At 40.6% G+C, this 21,462-nt stretch overlaps 1 pseudogene; it reads right to left on the bottom strand.

Annotated features, from left to right (window-relative positions):
* Positions 1–3,543: 3,543 nt before the first annotated feature.
* Positions 3,544–21,462, bottom strand: part of LOC149215468 (pectin acetylesterase 8-like) — a 53,056-nt pseudogene continuing 35,137 nt past the window's right edge.

Genomic DNA, 21,462 nt, shown 5'->3' with positions numbered 1-21,462 from the left:
TGGGTCTTTATGCTAAAAAAGAAAGCTAATGTATTCAATGTCTTTAAACAATTTAAAGCAATGGTAGAGAAAAGCACAGGCAAATCTTTTAAATGTTTAAGAACTGACAATGGTGGTGAGTTCACTTCAATTGAATTTGAACAATACTAGAAGGATGAGGGAATTATTAAACACAAAACTGCTGTTTATGCTCCTCAGAAAAATGGTGTTGCTGAGCGTATGAATCAGACTCTTATGGAAAGAGCCAGAAGCATGATCAGCAATGCTAACTTGCTAAAGGAGTTGGGGGTAGAAGCAGTATCTACTGCTTGTTATTTAGTTAACAGATCACCTTCAGTAGCAATTAATTGTAAAATTCCTGAAGAAGTTTGGACACGTCAGTCTTGTGATTATTCACATTTGAGGATATTTGGCTGTGATGCTTATACTCTTATTCCAAAAAATTAGCGTTCAAAATTAGATCCAAAGTCGAAATGTTATGTCTTTGTTGGGTATGACTAATGCAGTGAAAGGATATAGGTTGTGGGATCCTAAATTGCAAAAGATAGTCGTTAGTATAGATGTAACATTTGATGAATCTTCTCTTTTAAAATCAAATGTTGAAAGAATTGAATAAGAACACGTATTGCCAGATCAACGAGTTTAGTTGGAGGCTAGACCTTTCAGTGATAGTCAAAAGGAAGGAGAGACTTCTGGAGAAAAAGGTGTTGAAGACAAAAAAGGAAGCTGTTGAAGTTTATGAACTAGTTCAACAACGAGTCGCTCTAAGAAGGTCTACAAGGGAAAGAAAAACTCCCAAAAGGTATGAAGATTCTGCTTCATCTTTTGCTTTGATTACTGAAGATGGGGAACCTTCTTGTTATCGGGAAGCAGTAGATGATACAAATAGCGAAAAATGGAAAATGACTATGGAAGAAGAAATGGATTCCTTAGCCAAGAACAATATCTGGGATCTTGTAGAGCTTGTTTAAGGGAGAAGTGTTGTTGGATGCAAGTGGGTCTTCAAACTGAAATGGAAAGTTGATAGAAGTATCGAAAGGTATAAAGCGAGACTGGTAGCAAAAGGATATTCTCAGGTTGAAGGTACAGACTTTCATGAGATTTTTTCTCCAGTTGTAAAACTTGTTTCTATTCGTATTGTGTTGGCACTAATTGCGTTACTTAATCTTGAGTTAGAATAGTTAGATGTTAAAACAACTTTTCTACATGGTGATTTGAATGAAGAGATATATATGGAACAACCACAAGGTTTTGTACAAGGTCGCAGCAGAATATTAGTTTGCAAGCTCAAGAAATCATTGTATGGTCTGAGGTAGTCTTCTAGACAATGGTACAAGAAGTTTGATTCCTTCATAGTGAGCCAGAACTTTATAAGAAGTGAGTATGATCATTGTGTATACTTCAAAAGTTTCAATGGCATATTCATTATCTTAGCTTTGTATGTTGTAAATATGCTTATTGCAAGCAAAAGCATGGAAGAGATCAACAGGTTAAAGGCTCAACTCTCTAGGACGTTTGGTATGAAGGATCTTGAAGTAGCAAAACATATCTTGGGCATGGAGATACATAGAGACAGGAAAAATGGTAAGCTTTGGTTATCACAATAGAAGTATGTGGAGAAAGTACTTGAAAAGTTCTCTATGAACAATGTGAAACCTGTTAATGTTCCACTAGCTTCCCATTTTAAGATTTCTTCGGTTTTGAGTCCTAGAGTTGATGAAGAAAAGCAGTATATCTCTCATGTACCATATGCAAATGCTGCAGGCAACTTAATGTATGCGATGGTATCTACAAGACCTGACATTTCACATGCAGTTGGAGTTGTCAGTAGGTTCATGGAAAATCTAGGTAAAGAACATTGACAAGCACTGAAATGGGTGCTCCGATATCTAAGAGGCACAAGTGACCATTGCATCGTCTTTAATGGTAGTGAAGGATTAGTCTGCGGATATGTAGATGCTGACTATGCTGGTGATTTGGACAAAAGAAGATCTACTACAGGTTATGTCTTTACTCTTGCAGGTGGAGCAATTAGTTGGATGTCAAAGCTTCAAGAAACAGTTGTGTTGTCCACTACCAAAGCTGAATATATAGCTGCTTCAGATGCCAGTAAAGAAGCAATCTTGTTAAAGGGTCTGCTCGATGAGATTGGAAGGACACAGAAGAAAGTGAATGTACTTTGTGACAGTGAAAGTGCTATTAACTTGGCTAGAAATCCTGCTTATCATAGCAGAACCAAGCACATTGATGTAAGCCATCATTTTTTGAGACATGTGATTGATGGCGGAAAAGTAGCTCTTCAAAAGGTCTATACGTGAGAGAATTGTGCAGACATATTCACAAATCCAAGTTACAGTAGAGAAGCTGTGATGGTTTTTAACTTCTCTTGGCTTACAGAAAAGATGATGAATGGGCATGGGCAAGGGATTAGGAAAATTGTTGTCAAGGTAGAGTTTGTTGGAAGTTTGACAACAAATTATGTAAAATTGTGTAAACATGTAACTAGTTAGTTCTATATCGAAATAGCAGTTATGTAACGGAGGAGGTTGGTATAAAACTAGTGAATGCCCAAGAAATGTAATCGTGGAGAATCATTGTGACACTCTGTCAAGGTTTTACCACGTAAATCCTGTGCGTTTATGCGTTTGTTTGAATTTAGTTTTTCAAATTATATGCTTTTCTTGGTCAATTTTTTAACTGAATGTATGTAGTTTCTTTCTTCATTATTTCCCCTATTCAAACAACATAGGATTGAAAATTTTAAGTTGTAATTTCCCTTTTTTTCATTATTAAATAAATGATTTAACAAATTATGTTTAATATTGAATCTATATCGAATATAAAAATAAAATCACAACCTAGATTATATATATATATATATATATATATATATATATATATATATATATATATAATTATAGAAAATAACTTTTAAAGTGTTTAGATAATCTTCGGCAAAATCACATAACCAATCTTTTGTCGACGCGTTTCGAACCAACCAGTGTGGTTCATGTCAGGACAAGTTGACAATGCTCACGATGAACCACACTGGTTAGTTCGAAACGCGTCGACAAAAGATTGGTTATGTGATTTTGCCGAAGATTATCTAAACTTTTAAAGTTTTTAAATTTACAGCCATCTACACATTTATATTTTTTCCATCTTTCTCGAAAAATACATATATTTTCAACAATTTTAAAAAATCATATAAAAATAGTAAACAAAATTCAAATAAAATCATTTTAATTGTAATATATAAAATTATAATTAACAACGTCGTTATGAAATTTCAACTTCAACATTTTTATTATATATACATATATCCTCTGGATCAAATTAACTGCTATTATAACTTAGCCACTTCCAAAATAAAATGGTCTGGAATTCGAGTTTTGAAGTGCATATCGTTCTCTCACCACCTTCCGGATTTCCCAAAGACAATTTTTATTTAAATAATAAAGTATCATAAACACGTTTTTTATTTTATATAAATTTGAAAAATAACATCAAATTGAATATTCCCATCAACAATTTTTTCTTTCCCTAAGAAGTGGAACCATAAGGGTGGGGACCGTCTGAAGCAATATACTTGACAACACCGCGATTGAAAAACCAATCACCAACAGCTTCTGCAATGGTCTGTCACAAAACAAAAACATACACACATCTATATCAACTTGAACTGTGAACATAACTTGTTTAGAACATTTATCTAGAAAAAGTCAAATAACGATGTACCTTCGAATTCAATTTTGGAGAATTCGCTGAGTGCCACAAATCTTGTACTTTTGTTTGACAATGTGAATAACATGAATCGATAAACAACCCTCCGTCGCATGAGTCAAACATGGGTGTTAATGCACTGATCGTCTTGTCCCTGTATCCTGTGATTGCTAACAGTATGTTAGCGCACTGATTATAACATTCCTTAGTCCTGTGACTGATAACAGTATCCAAAAATATATGAATAATCCCTTCACAAAGTTGGGTTCTTGAAAGAAAAAATGGGTAGTGTTACTGGAAAGAAAAGCCGTAGGTTTAGGTTTCGGTCATGATGGATAGCCTAGTTGGTTAAAGCCATATGGGTTTGGGCCGGGTAGACCAGTTAATTGAAACCCACAAAATCATTGGCCCTTTATGAAACTCTCAATGATTAATTCATTAGAATCAAACTCTCAATGATAAAGCTGGCTAGGCGGGTGTCATTACACCCGTAAGTGTTTCAATAGAGGAAAAGAAAAACTCTGGGTATTTATGCAGAAAGTAACCTTTCATTGTTTTCAATTGCCAGGGAGCGCAGGCCGTGATATTCGCCTTGCACTTGTCCCAAATACCATGGGGATCTGCTGAAACAGGCACCCAAATATTTGCAACCTGTAGAAAACAAATTGACAGCCATAGAATATACGAAATCGCATTCGATTGTTCTATGATGTATAATAAACAGTGAAAAACTTTCCAACTATTTTATCTACCTGTGCCGGATCATATGCAGAGTTTACAACAAAAAGTGGTGGTTTGATGAACGGTAAAAGATATTGGGGAAACCGACACTGCCAATATGTATAATCACGGTTAGTAACAACTCTTATAGGTAATTTCTATTCTAACTTAATTTAGAATGGAAATAATTGGTATTATGTTTATTGCAGATTTGTAGAATATTTAAGAATCTGATTATCAAAACAAAAGTGAATTGATTAACTTCTTCTAATAGTCATATTCCAAAATATTTGGGCAATTATCACAATTGTTATACTGAATAGAAAATAACTATTAAACATCAGAGTACCAGACTTCCAGGATGCATTTTCGATGTGCAGGCAGCTGGCAAGTGTTTTAAAGAACCCTGAAATACAATATCATATTCAATAAAACCATGACAATGAAAAATATATATCATGGAAGCAAACATGAGAAATAGAGATGAGGAAAACCAAGAAAACAATTCAATTAGCTTAGAATATCAATATATGTAGAAAAAATGGAAATGAAAACATTCAATTAGCTTAGAATATATACGTAGAAAATAGTCGAGGTATATACCTGAAATCTGACTTCTTCATTAGTGTCAAGTCTAAATAGATTTCGACCTGCTACGTCCTCTCTGCAATGCAACAGACGTATGTAATCGAATTATCAAAATATGCATTAAACTATGGAATACAGACAAAATATCCGTGTACATAAAATATATTTTAAAATATTAGAAGATATGCAGGTAGGTTGTAGATTAAGGCATAGATCCAGTTTACAATACTAAACTTGTGTAATTTTCAATTATAAATCCCACGGTTCCTTTTATAAAAAGATAAATAATTCCTTTCAAATAAATGATAAACAGAAATCATTTTAACATATTCTAAGTAATTGTCAGTGAACATACAAATCCATGAAAAATCCAGCATCGGCCATGCATTTGACATGAACACTCTTTGGAAGAAGATCACGAAATTCATTGCAGTGAATAAATGTTGCGACCCGGCCTGCTGAGCAGCCAGTGAGTAGGACCTGCCCTATAAAATTTTATTACATTTTCTCATTTCAACCATGTTAATTTAATATTAAAATCCCCAATAGACCCACATAATGAATTTAATATACCAACTGTAAATGTTTAAGAATATTATACTAGAAGTACAAACAAAATGAGCACATAAAAATAAAACACTATTTGCTGACAATGAAGAACCGTGATATTGCATCCCTTGAGAGGCTTGTGTTCATAGAAAGTCCTTGACCCAATCAATTAATCATAATGTAACTCAATGTAAAGTTTCTTCATTTATACTACCCCAAACATAGGATTGCATTTACTACAGAAATTGCATTGAATAACTAAAATAAATCAAGGAATCCAAGCAATGATCATAAGAAATGCCTGACATTTTCCTCTTCTTTATATGAGAAGGAAAGAAAAATTGTTGGGCAGTGGATCCGCCCACGCCATGTTTTTGGGGGTTAAAGCCTTAGTTTTGATCAATATAATGTCTAGGATGAATTATAAGGTTGTCCATCCTAAGAATTATAAAATGATGTAAAGTTGTATCGGCCTACCCTTGGTTTGAAGACCATGGGATTGTATAAATAGAGTGAGGCTCTAAGTGTAAATATAGTTTTTTGGGAAAATAAGAAATAAATAGATGCGAAGGCATGGTTAGAGGATAGGAGTGGATCTCAAGTGTATTAGGTTGTAGTAGTCGGAAATGTTGAAAATATAATTTCAATTGTGCAACAGTTGACCCATGCGGCAACATGAGGACAATAAACCATGCCTATCACCAAGGATGGGGAGAAAAATCGCTTCAAAAATAAATTTGCAGGCTTAAAGATCCGCTTTAACCTCAGCCGTCAGATCTAACTTATCAACGGTCTAGATCATATCGGCGTATCGGCAAGTCGGCATATCGGCGGGATCGGAGGCACGTAGCGGAACCGATATGAAATATCGCCGATGAGTGATCGCGGCGAAGTTGCAGCGGAGGAATTACAAAATGGTTTTGTTATTGTGCGATGATCGATCGCCGATATCGCATCGGCACATCGCTATTGGCAATGTCATAGGGTCGGGGCTTTTAACATGAGTAATGTTGCGATGCGATGGAGCGGACCCGACAACATTACAAATAGTCTTTGATAAACTTACAAGTCTACGCTCAGAGCATTTTCAATGTATTTTATGTATGTTTTCAAATATATGGAGAAACAGAGAATTGGTGCGGAGGCAGTTAAAGTGAGCATGGAACAGTACAACATAGCAGGTAAAAGCTTTCAATTTACAACATGGTTGAGAAGGAAGCAGGTTGCGTTCAAGCTCCTGCACATTGAATTTCCAGCGACCACAGTCAATGCTCAATTCAGCCGAGGATGAGAAGGACAACCTCGAGCAGTTCCCAGTATGGGACTCCATTTTTGTTCATTAAAACTATTCTGATTTTGTATGTAAGTTAGGTGTGTGCATTGTAGTTTTTAGTTGTAATAGTGTGTGACACACGTGTAGCGCAACAGCGCAAGTGAATGTTTTACGCAGCAGGACTGTAATGTAGGGTGTGTGTTTTTCTTTTGGTGAATTCCTCTGAGCAGAAGAGGAAGAATATTGTATCAGGCTTTTCATTTTTTTATGAATACAGATCCCTGTTTATGCATGTTATACTCTGTTCTCAGAAACAATCTTTAAAAAAAAAAAACTTCTTCCGCTGTGTTAAAGATCCTGTGTGTGAAGAACAGAGCATTGTTCTCTCTTCTGTGATTTTATATTGTGTTTTTGGGATTTTGACAGAAAAATCCCCAACAGTGGTATCGGAGCTAATCTAGGCTCTTTGAAGGGTTCAAAGAAGCTGAAGGAAGGATTCTTATTGCAACAACTTCTCCAACAGTGTCAAGGCTTAGGCAAAAGAATCCAAGTAAAGTATTTGAAGCATAGTCAAGTAGTGCAAGAATGGCTAGCACGAGCACCAGCAATAGCATGGGTATGAAGATCCCATTATTTGATGGTAAAAATTACAACTATTGGGCAATAACAATGAAAGCCTTGTTTGCTTCCCAAGACTTATGGGAAATAGTTGAGGATGGTTTTGAACAACCAGCAGATGAAAATGAGTTTAATGCATTAACTCAGGGAGAGAAGGATCTGTTAAAGATCCACAAGAAGAAGGACTCAAAAGTCCTCTTCTTCCTGTATCAGGCAGTGCATGGAAGCGTGTTTCCAAGGTTAGCAGCAGCTAAGACATCCAAAGAAGCATGGCAGACTCTCAAGACAGCCTATCAAGGCATGGAGAAAGTGAAGACAGCAAAACTACAGTTGCTGAGGAAAGATTTTGAGAATCTGTGCATGAAGGAGTCAGACAATATTGACTTATTCTTCACTCATGTAATTAGCCTGGTCACACAAATAAGATCTCATGGAGAGATACTTGAAGAAAGGAGGATTGTGGAGAAACTATTGAGGTGCCTACCCTCAAGGTTCCATGTGATTGTCACCACCATAGAAGAGACAAAGGATCTCTCAAACTTTTCAGTTGATGAGCTTCATGCATCACTGATCACACATGAGCAGAAGTTGAGTAGAAATGAAAACTCATCTCTAGAGCAAGCCTTTAAGACCCAGATGTCCTTTGGAAGAGGAAGAGGTCAAGGCAGAGGAAACAAGAGAGGAAGAGGTGGAAGGAACAGTCCAGCAAATGCTCAAGGAAGAGGCAGCAATCCAAATCAGAACCAAGGCCAAGGCAGCAGCCAGCAAGGAGGACAACATCATGCTCAAGGACAAAGGTATGAAAAATCCAATGTCCAATGTTATTATTGTAAAAAATATGGGAATTATGCCAGTGAATGTAGAAAGAAGTAGCATGATGTGAGTAATAGCTCTAGTGCAAATATTACTAGAGAAAATGTCAGCCAAGATAATGTGTTGTTAGCTTGTAACATGGCTGAAACAAATAGTGAATATATATGGTTTCTAGACTCCGGTTGCAGCAACCATATGACAGGAAACATAGCTTTGCTTTCTGCTTTAGATCAAAGTGTGAAGTCACAAGTCACACTTGGGACTGATAGCAAAATTTCTTTTATGGGTAAAGGAGAAGTTAAAATATTTACAAAGCAAGGTGAAAAGAAAACCATAACATATGTCTATTATGTTCCTGGAATGAGATGTAACCTCTTAAGTACTGGACAGCTTGTACAAAAGGGTTACAATGTTTTCTTTGAGAATGATGTATGCACCATCATGGATATTCCACCTAGTAAGCGATGCATTGTTGAAGTGAGGATGACGAGGAACAGAATGTTCCCTCTCAGAATAAGGGCAGATTTGAAAAACAAATATGCAATGGCAGCAGTTACCCAAGAGGCTCTCCAAAGTGTGCCAAAGGATGAAAATTGTTTGTGGCACTTGAGATTTGGACATCTCAACTTTGGAGGTCTTAACTTGTTGAGCAGAAAAGGAATGGTAAGAGGATTACCATTGATAGAAAAACCGGACAGCCTTTGTGAAGGCTGCATATTAGGAAAACAACACAGAGAAAGTTTTCCAAGCGGGAAAAGCATAAGGGCAAAAGCACCCTTAGAGATTGTCCACTCAGAGTTATATGGGCCGATGCAAAGTTCATCTTTAGCAGGCAACCCGCATTTCCTAACATTTATTGATGATTTTACAAGGAAGACTTGGGTTTATTTCTTGAAGAACAAATCGGAAGTGTTTGAAAAATTCTGAAATTTCAAAGCACTTGTGGAAAATCAAAGTCGGCTGCGTATTAAAGTTTTGAGAACAGACAGAGGAGGTGAGTATATCTCCAAAGAATTTTTATGTTTTTGCAGAGAAAATGGAATACATAAGCAGTTTACAGCAAGGTACACCCCACAGCAAAATGGAGTTGCTGAAAGGAAGAACATAACCATTATGGATATGGCGAGGAGCATGTTGAAGGCAAAGCATTTGCCAAATGATTATTGGGCTGAAGCCGTAAATTGTGTTGTATATATTTTGAATAGGTGTCCTACAAAAGCTGTGATGAACAAAGTGCCGGAAGAAACATGGAGTGGGAGAAAGCAAGGAGTCACCCACATGAAAGTTTTTGGATGTGTGGCCTATGCACACATTCCCGATCAGCTAAGGAGGAAGTTGGACAGCAAAGGGGAGAAATGTATCTTCATTGGATACAGTGAAGAATCCAAGGCTTACAGGTTGTATATCCCATCCACCAAGAAATTCTTTGTGAGCAGAGATGTTCAGTTTATTGAGGAGGAAGCTTGGGATGGAAGCATAGAGAAAACAGTTAATGTTAAAAACTGTTTGTCTCATGATGAAGATGATGAGGAAATGGTAGAAATACATCCCCAAACAGCAGCGCCAACACAAGGACAACAAGGAACACCCTTGAGGAGAAATGAGAGTGCTTCTCCAAGCACACCACAAGGAGGAAATTCAAGTGCATCTTCAAGCACTTGCACACCAAGTGAAAGAGGTAAGAAATTCAGAAACTTGAGTGACATTTATAATGAAGGAATGAATTCCTTATTTGCCTTGTATTGTCATGTTGATCATCCTATTCATTTTGAAGATGCAATTAAAGATAAGAAATGGATAGAAGCTATGGATGAGGAGATGAATGCCATAGAAAGGAACAAGACATGGGATTTGGCTGAGCTACCAAAAGGTAAAGAAGTCATTGGAGTCAAAGGGGTTTACAAGACTAAGAGCAATGCTGAAGGTAAAATAGAAAGACACAAGGTAAGGTTGGTTGTCAAAGGGTACAAGCAGCAGTATGGAAGAGATTATGAGGAGACTTTCGCACCGGTTGCAAGAATGGAAACCGTGAGAGAAGTGTTGTCCATAGCAGCACAAAACAAATGGAAAGTCTACCAAATGGATGTGAAGTCGGCATTCCTAAATGGAGTGTTAAAGGAAGAGGTCTACATTGAGCAGCCTCTAGGCTATGAGAAGAAAGGCCAAGAACACAAGGTTTGCAAATTGAAGAAAGCTCTTTATGGGCTGAAGCAAGCGCCAAGAGCGTGGTACAGCAGGATAGATTCTTATCTATTGGATAATGAATTTGACAAGTGTGAAGGAGAACCCATCGTCTACATCAAAGAAAAGGATGGTAAAATTTTAATTGTTGTCTTGTATGTTGATGATGTAATTTTTACAGGTAATGATGACTACCTCATTGAAAACTTCAAATCAATCATGAAAGAGGAATTTGAGATGACTGACATGGGTTTCTTGAGATACTTCTTAGGCATAGAAGTAGATCAAAATGAAAAAGGAATCTTTATCTCACAAGCTAGATATGTAAATCAAGTATTAAGCAGATTTAACATGCAAGAGTGCAAGGCAGCAATCACTCCCACAGTAATGGGATTAAAACTCAGCAGAGAGGACAGCAACAAGGATTTTGATCCTAGTTTGTAAAAGAGCATAGTTGGCAGCCTTATGTATTTAACTGCAACTAGGCCTGACATAATGTTTGTTGTTAGTTTGATTTCCAGATTCATGGAGAAGCCAAAAGAGGCACATTTGCAAGCAGCAAAAAGAATTCTGAGGTATGTCAAAGGTACAAAAAGATTTGGCATTTTCTATACTTTTTCAAAAAGCTCAGAGTTAGTTGGCTACATCGATAGCGATTGGGTTGGAAGTGTGGATGATCGGAAAAGCACATCCGGTTATGTCTTTCACATGGGTTCAGGAGCAATTTCATGGTCTTCCAAGAAACAACCCATTGTGGCGTTGTCTACAGCAGAAGCAGAGTACGTGGCAGCTACAGCAGCAGCATGTCAAGCAGTGTGGATGAGAAGAATGTTGAGGAGCTTAGGCCAAGAGCAGGCAACAACAACAATGATTTTCTGCGACAATAGCTCAGCTATTGCATTGTCCAAGAATTCTGTGTTTCACAAGCGAACAAAACACATTGATACAAGGTTCCATTACATCAGAGAATTGGTAAGCAATGGAGAAATTAATTTGCAACATTGCAGGACTCAGGAACAGGTAGCAGATATTTTGACAAAGCCTTTGGATCAGAAAAGCTTCGAATTTTTGAGGAAGTGTTTGGGTAAGATTGAATGCCCAACAATTTAAATTAAAGGGGAGTGTTGAAAATATAATTTCAATTGTGCAACAGTTGAGCCATGCGGCAGCATGAGGACAATAAACCATGCGTATCACCAAGGATCGGGAGAAAAATCGCTTCAAAAATAAATTTGCAGGCTTAAAGATCCGCTTTAACCTCAGCCGTCAGATCTAACTGATCAACGGTTTAGATCGTATCGGCGTATCGGCAAGTCGGCATATCGGCAGGTTGGAGCATCGGAGGCAGGCAGCGGCAGCGATATGAAATATCGCTGATGAGCGATCGCCGATATCACATCGGCGAAGTCGCAGCGGAGGACTTACAAAGTGGTTTTGTTATTGTGCGATGAGCGATCACCGATATCGCATCGGCACATCGCTATCGGCAATGTCATAGGGTCGGGGCTTTTAACATGAGTAATGTTGCGATGCGATGGAGCGGACCCGACAACATTACAAATAGTCTTTGATAAACTTACAAGTCTGCGCTCAGAGCATTTTCAATGTACTTTATGTATGTTTTCAAATATATGGAGAAACAGAGAATTGGCGCGGAGGCAGTTAAAGTGAGCATGGAACAGTACATCATAGCAGGCAGAAGCTTTCAATTTACAACATGGCTGAGAAGGAAGCAGGTTGCGTTCAAGCTCCTGCACATTGAATTTCCAGCGACCACAGTTAATGCTCAATTCAGCCGAGGACGAGAAGGACAACCTCGAGCAGTTCCTAGTACGGGACTCCAATTTTGTTCATTAAAACTATTCAGATTTTGTATGTAAGTTAGGTTTGTGCATTGTAGTTTTTAGTTGTAATAGTGTGTGACACAGGTGTAGCGCAACAGCGCAAGTGAATGTTTTACGCAGCAGCGTAGACTGTAATGTAGGGTGTGTGTTTTTCTTTTGGTGAATCCCTCTGAGCAGAAGAGGAAGAATATTGTATCAGGCTTTTCATTTTTTTATGAATACAGATCCCTGTTTATGCATGTTATACTCTTTTCTCAGAAACAATCTTTTAAAAAAAAAAACTTCCGCTGTGTTAAAGATCTTGCGTGTGAAGAACAGAGCATTGTTCTCTGTTCTGTGATTTTATATTGTGTTTTTTGGATTTTGACAAAAAAATCGCCAACAGGAAAAGGCTCTGCAGTTGAGTGCACAGATGCCTAGTAGAGTCTGCAGTTGAGTGTGCGGACCCCTATAGTTGAGTGTGCAGGACGGAGTCGGGTCTATAATTAAAATAAACTTGAAAAGGTTTATTAATAAAGATAAGTTTGATTTGGAATATTGTGCATCTACGGTTTTGTTTATCTCTATGCGTTTATATTGTTTTTGATTATGCACATTTACTTGAAAGTTGAATAAGCAATAAGAGTATTGGGCCCACACAAACTAAGTCAAAGAACTAATATAATAGCATAGTAAGGATTGAGATCAAGATAGTACTATATTCATGCCCACACGCTGCGCAGAATAGTGCAAGCACCCAAGTTCAGATTGCGAACCTCAAGAACCTTTATCAAGACATGCCTAGGGTGTGGAAACATGGTTACAACACCCTCCCATACTACTTTGGGTGAGATCTCAGTCCACGCTTCACGGACTGTTACTGAAAAAGGCCAGTAGTACCAGGATTTTCTTGGCTAAATCACTTATGAGCCTGGGTGAGGCCCCACGTAACCAACAAATGGTTCCATTGCAGGGACCAAGATCTGCCTAAGGGATGTCAGATGTCGTGCCACTGGAACCCAATAAAGAATGAAATTTAAGAGTGGTTGGAAAAAAAGATTCACGAGTTCGCGACACAAGAAAACAGAACTCCACAAGTCTTTGAGAAAAAGTGGCTGGATTGCTATGTGTATATGGAAATCCATAATATTTTCTTTGCATCCTTTCCTTCTGAACTGTATGAGTGGATCGCAAGGTTAGCTGACAACCAGGGAAGGTGTAGGCTTGACCAACCGATAGTGTTGACTCTGGAATTAGTGTGCAGACTAGAGGCATCCGAAGATAAGCTCGTGTGAGCAGTGGACCATTGGCTCTACTAATAGGGTGATTTATCACTGAGTTTGCAACAGCCACAACAGTGAGCTACAGTGAAGCAGAACGACGCTTTCTCAAACGACCTTGGGGTAAGTATATTAAGTCTTTGAATACTTGGATTAAGATGCTATTGTGTGAAAAAGGGGTCATGGGAATACATTAATGTTTGTGACAACGCAGAGCAGGAAGATCTATGAAAATAGTGAAGAATTAGAAAACAATCCCTTAATTTCACCTTCGCGAGAGAGAAAGGAAGAGCTCGCTAAGGTCTCTCCGAGAATCGTGGTTAGTTTGATAAGGCAGCGCATTCCGCGGCTACCACCCCCACCCACACCACTACCCGCTTCACCTCCCTCACCTCCATCTCCACCCACTCCACCTCCACCACCTCCACAGTTCAGTATGGCGAGCGCGATCAAACTACCAGTATTCATAGGAGTAGGGAATGAAGAATTAGACCAATTTTGGTTCATGGTAAGAGAAGTATGGGAAGTGCAAGGTGTCACGGACGACAATATTAAGAAGGCTACGTTGGTGAGTGCACTGCAGGATCATGCGTTGACATGGTATATCAAGCACTCTAACAACCACCCAAATGCAGTGATAGCAGAGATCCAAAATGTGTTGAACAGAGAACTTAGCAGGCCGAAATCAGAGACACAGTTAATCATCGAGTTTAAAGAGATCACCATGCTCCTAGGTGAGACTCCCTGGGATCTAGATCAACGAATGAAGAGTATGATCTGCGAAGCCAATATGACGCTGACAGATGGACAACATCGTGCATGGTTTATGGCATCTCTAACACCACACTTGATGACGGCGTTGTCACAACAGAAGCTTTCCACCAAGGTCGAAGCATTGGAAATGGCGATGAGGTTTCATGAGATCCTGATACAAGAACCTGGGTTGGGATTTTGACAAATCCATGTGCAACTATAGAATCTATGCCTAGAAATGCAAAGTTTGAAGTAAGATAGGGCACTATGGCCAGAGGCATGTGAGAAAGTATGGTGCATAAAATTCAAAGGTCAGGGCCATGACAAGGATCACTGTCTAGTGTTCGCGAACTACTTAGCAGGAGGGGGCCAATTCTGTTGAGACCAGAGGCACAGGCACGGCCGAGTACAACACCCACGTTATGGTGTGTGATCTGTCAGATAGGAGGAAAACACACGACGGATAATTTCCATTTGTTATAGAAGTACACACAAAATCCTAGTAGTTGTTTTGTAATTTTTGCAGGTCAGTAGGTCACGACTAGAACATGTGTCACGGCTACGAGCTAATGATGCATCAGACCCTAACATAAAGGATGCAGACATAAACATGAGCCATCGACCTAGCTACAGAGCTGGCGCATGTTGGATTTCAGGGGCGAGGTCGAGGACGAGGAGGAATGGGACCAGGAAGGAGCCGCAACAGTTAATTTGCTACAATTACGGAGGACCAAGGCACTATGCCTACAATTGTACCAACCTAACGAGGATATCCTATTCGTATTGTGATCAGTTTGATCATGAAACAATAAATTGTCCTACATTGATCACACAAATGCACGAAAAAGGGGTATTCCAGCTTCCTCCAACTCAATATACAAATGATGACGTCTGAACTGTGCGAAGAAGACCAATTGTGAACGTGATGCTCAGAAGTGGTGCGACCATGGGAGAGGATAAGGGGAAGCAACCAAAGGAAGATAGCTGGGTTCACAAGGCTCCTGCAAAGGAACCTGATTTTGACTTAGAACACGCAAAGGAGATGTTCATGGATGCTAAGAAGAGCTTCACAGAGGCCTCCACTTTAGGTAGTAAGGATCAACTAGATCCAAGAATGGATCCTTCAATGCTTACTACCTTTTTGGAGACATGCATGAAACTACTGCATGATAACAAGGTGGTTAAAGGACTACAAGAACTGATCACTAGGTGCACGGGGTAACGGAAACTGCACGTCATCCAAAAGTTGGGGAAGCATGCATTGCGTACTAGAAGAGAAATGAGGTTGAATGCACAGATTGAGAATATGAAATGAATCAGGTAATCCTAGATTTGGGTTCAGATGCAAATGTATTACCAAATAAAACATGGGAATGTATGGGTAGGAAAATGTTATAGTGGTCCCCTATTCAATTACAAATAGCAAACCAACATAAAATTTTGCTCATGGGAAGGTTGCAAGGAGTAACAGTTGATATTGAAGGCGCGATCACTTAGACGGATTTTGAAGTGACAGAGATTGTCAATGACAAAAATCCATATCCCACATTGTTAGGAATAGACTGAGGCACCGATATGAATGCAGTCATGAACCTAAAGAAGCGAAAGATGATATTTGAGAAAAAATCACTACGCGTAGTAGTCCCACTAGACCCAGCCGAAGGAGCATGCTACACTGAACTAGTGCGTGATGATGAGCTGGATTGTATTTACAAGATAACTGCACGAGACCAGGATTGGGTGAGTCTGACTGCAGATGGGAGAATCTCGTGGGAGCGCGAAAGCTCCTGCACTTCGAATTCAGATGAAGAAGTAGAGCATTGGTAGAATCAGTTGCACAAAGTGACAATGCTGAATTACAACATGATGATAAGATCACTGTGTTGCGTGACAATAAAGGTTGATAGTGGTGGATGAATTCTTGAGAAAATTTGAAAGCACAGTACCGGAATAGCAGTCGTTTGATGCATTAAAGTGGGCACTGCGCGTAACACCCGCACAATGGTGGGGTACACATCAGGAAAACATTAAACACTGGTGTGGATATAGAAGGATGATGCACCTACAGTTTGGAAGCCCCTAGCTTCGAATGAAAGTCAAGCAGCCAGGATGAATCAGCCTGCACGCCCACCTATGTTGATGGGTACAAATGTGTGTTGTGCATTCCACACAAACACACCCAAAACTACGGATAAAAAATTGGAACAGGACGCAGCAACAGGAAAAGTGACACGCACCACAAACATTCCATGTAGAAGCATTCAAGAAGATATTCAGAATCCATAACAGGGTTCACCAGGCGATACGAACTAATTGAGACCTACACGTACCAGTGGTCTGATGGGCCTATAGGGCCATGTGCAAAGCCCTGAGCTAGGAGATGATTCTAAAGCTAAATTTCAAAGAGGAGACCATAATTTTGGAGGAAAGGAACCCTTACGCATTATCCCCCACAAATGGGATAGCACGCGAGGACTAGGACGAAGGAATTATGTAGTTACAGGAAGCCATTCGATGAGGGAACCTTAAACTTCACGAAATCAAAAAAGATCAGGTACAGTTCAGGAAGAAAAGCATGTTAATGGCCACAAAAATCCACAAACTGGGAACCGACATCGCACAAGCATGTTGTGTTGAGAAAATAAGAATGAAAAGACAAGATATGGGCAGCCATACTACTACATTAGAAGATGGCCACCGAGAATTTGTGGCTCTGCTACCGTGGCTGTGACTGCACCTCACTAGGCAAAGTAACCAGGGGAGCACAACACATAAGGAAGAATTCTAGGCACTAACTGTCGTGAGGGTAATTGAGGAGTACCTGTGGACCAGGCTGGAAAGTGAATTGGAGCCTCGCACAGGTAGTGCAACCAATTGCCTATCTGTACGAAGCACAGTCTCAACGCTCCAAGAAGTTGAAAGAGAGAGTGAGACTATAAAAGAGTATGTATGGGAGCTTCACAATAAGGAGGTTGCATTAGTATGTCACAGGGGTTGTGCCTATGAATAGAGAGCTGCTGTACTTTGTGGGTAGGCTAGGAGGTGACTGTTGGTGTCACTGTTCATGACAAGATGTCCAATTTAAGGCAAAAAGGAGTAGGTGGTGGGCAATTAAGACACGAATTAAGAGCTAGATTTGGGATGATGTGCCACCTAGAAGGAATTAATGGCTCAGAAGTGGAGAAAATGGTCGAATTCAAATTCAAACGATACTAAAAAATCCCTAGGGTTAACATCAAGGTAACACTTGGTTGTGTGAGAATTGAGTAGTTACAGAGCAGTGAGAACCACGTACTCTTACCAACTTTGACTATAGACATGATGACTGCTACTAGAAAAAGAGTGTGATTCGCCGAAGATAGTACGGAGCCCCATATGACCCATGAGGAGCTTGGAGAGCCATCTGTTGCACCAGAATTTCCAAAACCACCACGAACGCCATGACCGCAGAAAGATAATCAGACTATGGGGCCAGTCCATGTATCCCGAAGAAACCCATGGTTTGGCAAATTGTCAATGACAGAAAAGGGAAAAGCTGTCACCGTTGAATCAAAGGAGGAGGAGGAAGACTTTCTAGCTCTAATTGCTCAAATTGATGAGCAAGACGATGAGGAAGAGGATGTATCACCAATGCCTTCCACAACAAAGATACCTCTGTACATCCCCCCATGGAAAGGGAAAGCAGAGATAGCGAAAGACCTGGAGGCCACGAAAAGTACGATCTGGAGCCCGCTCCTCCCCAATGGTATAATGTTTGAAGGTCCACCTTTAGGACGAAAACAGACCATGATGTTTGAGGATTGGGACCTCATAGACAGCGTGAAGTTCCCACACCTGGCCACAGAAAGGTTAATGAAGTAGAAATGGTTGCGCGGTGTGGAGAAGGTTGGGTTACTTCATCTACGATGGATACCCCACTACCACCACATGCCCATCACCATTTTCATCATCAAGCAGCTGCTATGCATGGTGCATGATGAGTATCTCTAGCTGGAGGAGCCTATTCCCATCACAACCAACCTAATCCATAGAATTTCTCGACTGCCCTTCAAAGGACATGACCGTAGGGCCATAACAGGAAAAAGCAGCGACTTGGCCCTTGCAGAAGCCATGAAGGCCAAGTATAAACTAGAGAAGAAAAAGCAGGGGTACGTAATAGCAAGCATTAAGGACAAAGGGGTGCGCATAGCCACCCAGCTGCTAGCCAGGAAGATAATGAGGAAACATTGCGCCGATGAAGTACCAATGTCTGTGATTACGTTGGAAGAGCAGTGTGCAGATGGGGTACAGTTCACCTGGGCGTAGTTCCTCTGCGAGGAGTTTCTGATGAACTACAAGGAGGCCTAAGACAGGGTAAGACTTTTGACTACGTGTGGTTTCTCATATCCATCTTACTAGTTGCAGGGGAATTGTCAGAGGATAACTAGTTTCCCAATATTGCGGGTGATCTGCCTGAAGCCGCGAGGTGCACCTCGCTTTGGGCTACAAAAGACGCGAAGATGATTCGCAAGACGAAGGTGTCAAGGGTGTTCATGGAGGAGAGCATCAGAATGTGGATCAATTGAAGGCCATGCCTGTCTCCTATGGTTCATAACAACTTGTAGAGCATGGAAGAGTTCAAGGCGGATACGCATAACCTATATATCTAGGCGCACAAGGATCCAGCACAGAAATGGGTGAAGCTTCCGTTCATCGTAATGGATGATGCGATCTTCGCAGTAATGGAGGCATGGTCTTTGGAGTGGCGCACCCTGGACTTGGCAGAAATAGAGAAGGCCGCAACCCAGCAAAGAAAAAAGGACACTAAGTTGCACATCACACAACTAGCTGAAAAGAGGCGCAAGGGACATGAAGTAGCCATATAGTAGAAGACGACTGATGCAGCAACAATGGCATAGATGGTAGAAACCACAACAACACCAACAAGAGAGCCTGATGAAGGCCAGGAGATGCCCACAGGGCAGTAGACTGGGGAAGTGGATAGGACAGAAGAACACATAGACCCTGGTTCAGCATCCACCCAACTCAGGTGGCCATGCAGCCTTGAGAAAACAGCTCCCACGAAGAAGGTAAAAAAGACAAAGATGTTTGTCAAGCCGATCACACTCACAGAAGGTGATCTGTTTGACATTGGTGAAACGATTCGCGAGGTCATGAAGGACACACTCCAGGAACTGTGGATGGAGAAAAACATTGTGTTGAGGGCACTCAGTGCACAGCTACAAGGCATACAGGTACAATGTTGCCAAATAGGCACAATGGCTTTGTACGTCACATTAGGAACCGCGGATGCTGAAAAGACGTTGTGTACCCATAAGGACAACCCTTTCGTGTTGCTCGAAGGCGCCCTAGTAGTAGCAAGCAAGGTTGATCAGGCTACGATGAGCAGCATGTGAGGTGTTGGCTTAAGCTTGGCAGCCCTATCGCTTGAAACCCTATACCAGTTACAGGATGGGGTTATCGCCGAGCTCCGCGCTAGGGAAGGCCGTGCAATCCAAGTCTTGAACAAGCAAAAACTAAACATGGATCATCTCAACCTCTATCACGATGAGCTGGTTGCGCAGGCTCATGGACTGGAGCAGGCAGTAGAGGATGCATGTAGGAGCATCCCAAAGTTGTCTGTGCCAGCATAACTAGCAGCAGCAGAGCAGGTCCATAGATTGGCGGCCAGAGTTTGTGAGGCTAGGGAGGAAATGAGAAAGGTTCAGTTGGAATTGAACCTGCAGATCGCCAAGCTACGACTGAAGGCACGACCCTCCACGCCCCCAGAAGTTAGAGAGCAACGTTCCCATGCTATCTAGATGGGGCTGGAGAAAATTGGCCAGGCGACACAGGATTGTACCAGGATGCTAGAGTAAGAACTAACCATGCTTACGCACCTGTAGGAAGACCCAAACCTATAGCGCCTAGAGACAGAGGCGCACGAGTTGTAATAGGAGTATGATAGTGTCCGAGCCACCATGCAAATGGCTGTCCTTACTCAACAACTCGCCAGACTACAACAGGCAAGGGCACTGAAGGACCAATTAGACGTCGTGTGCTAAAACGAACCCCTGCTTGAAGCACGCATCCAACCATGGATCGATGAAGCTTTCACAATTACAGCTACCATTGAAGGGAAGCTGGAACAAATGCAGGAGCTTTATGCAGTTAGATAGGAATGTGACCCCACTCACGAAGGTTAAGAGATACGTGTGCAACAAGTACGACAGACATTGGAATAGTGTGTTGCAGACACCCAAGCTCTGCGAGACTTGCTAGATGGACTTCACACAAAGATTGCCACACCAGCAGAGTGACTCAGGATGAGTCACAATGAATGTGTTGGGGGGCTGTTGGGTAGTAGATCCCCCCAAAGCATGTTTTTGAGGCTTATAGCCCAATTTTTGGTCAATGCAATGTAAAGACTCTATGAAGTACGGGCGTGGAGTATGGAAGTTTAGGATGAGTCATAGGGTTGTCCACCCTAAGAATTTTAAAATAATGTAAAGTTGTGTCAGCCTACCCATGGTCCGCGAGCCATGGGATTGTATAAATAGAGCGAGGATCTAAGTGTAAAGACAGCTTTTTGGGAAAAGAAGAAATAGATAGATGCAAAGGTAAGGTTAGAGGATAGGAGTGGGTATGAAGTGTATTAGGTTGTAGTAGTCAGAAGAGGCTCTACAACTAAGTGCGTAGAGGCTTAGTAGAGTCCGCAGCTGAGTGCGCGGACCTCTACAGCTAAGTGCGCAGGGCAGAGTCAGCTCTGTAATTGAACTGAAATTGAAAAGTATTATTAATAGAGATAACTTTGATTCAGAATATTGTGCATCTATGGTTCTGCTTATCTTTATGCATTTATATTGTTTTTTATTATGTACACTTACCTGAAAGTTGAATAAATAATAAGAATATTAGGCCCACACAAGCTAAGTCAAAGCACTAATATAATAGCGTAGTAAGGATTGAGATTAGGATAGTATTGTATTCGTGCCCCTTACAGAGGTGCGCACAGGCTGATGCGCAGAACAATGCAAGCGCGTAGGTTCGGACCGCGAACCTCTAGAACCTTCATTACGACATCCCTACGGTGCATAAACCTAGTTCCAACACCCTCCCATACTACTTCGGGTGAGACCTCAGTCCTTGCTTCGCAGACTGT

Source organism: Pinus tabuliformis, chromosome 1_1, assembly GCF_031772625.1.
Source record: "Pinus tabuliformis cultivar Carrire ecotype Pingquan chromosome 1_1, CPIR1, whole genome shotgun sequence".
NCBI lineage: Eukaryota > Viridiplantae > Streptophyta > Pinopsida > Pinales > Pinaceae > Pinus > Pinus tabuliformis.
Note: the sequence above shows the minus strand (reverse complement) of the source record. Positions and strands in the feature narration are given on the sequence as shown.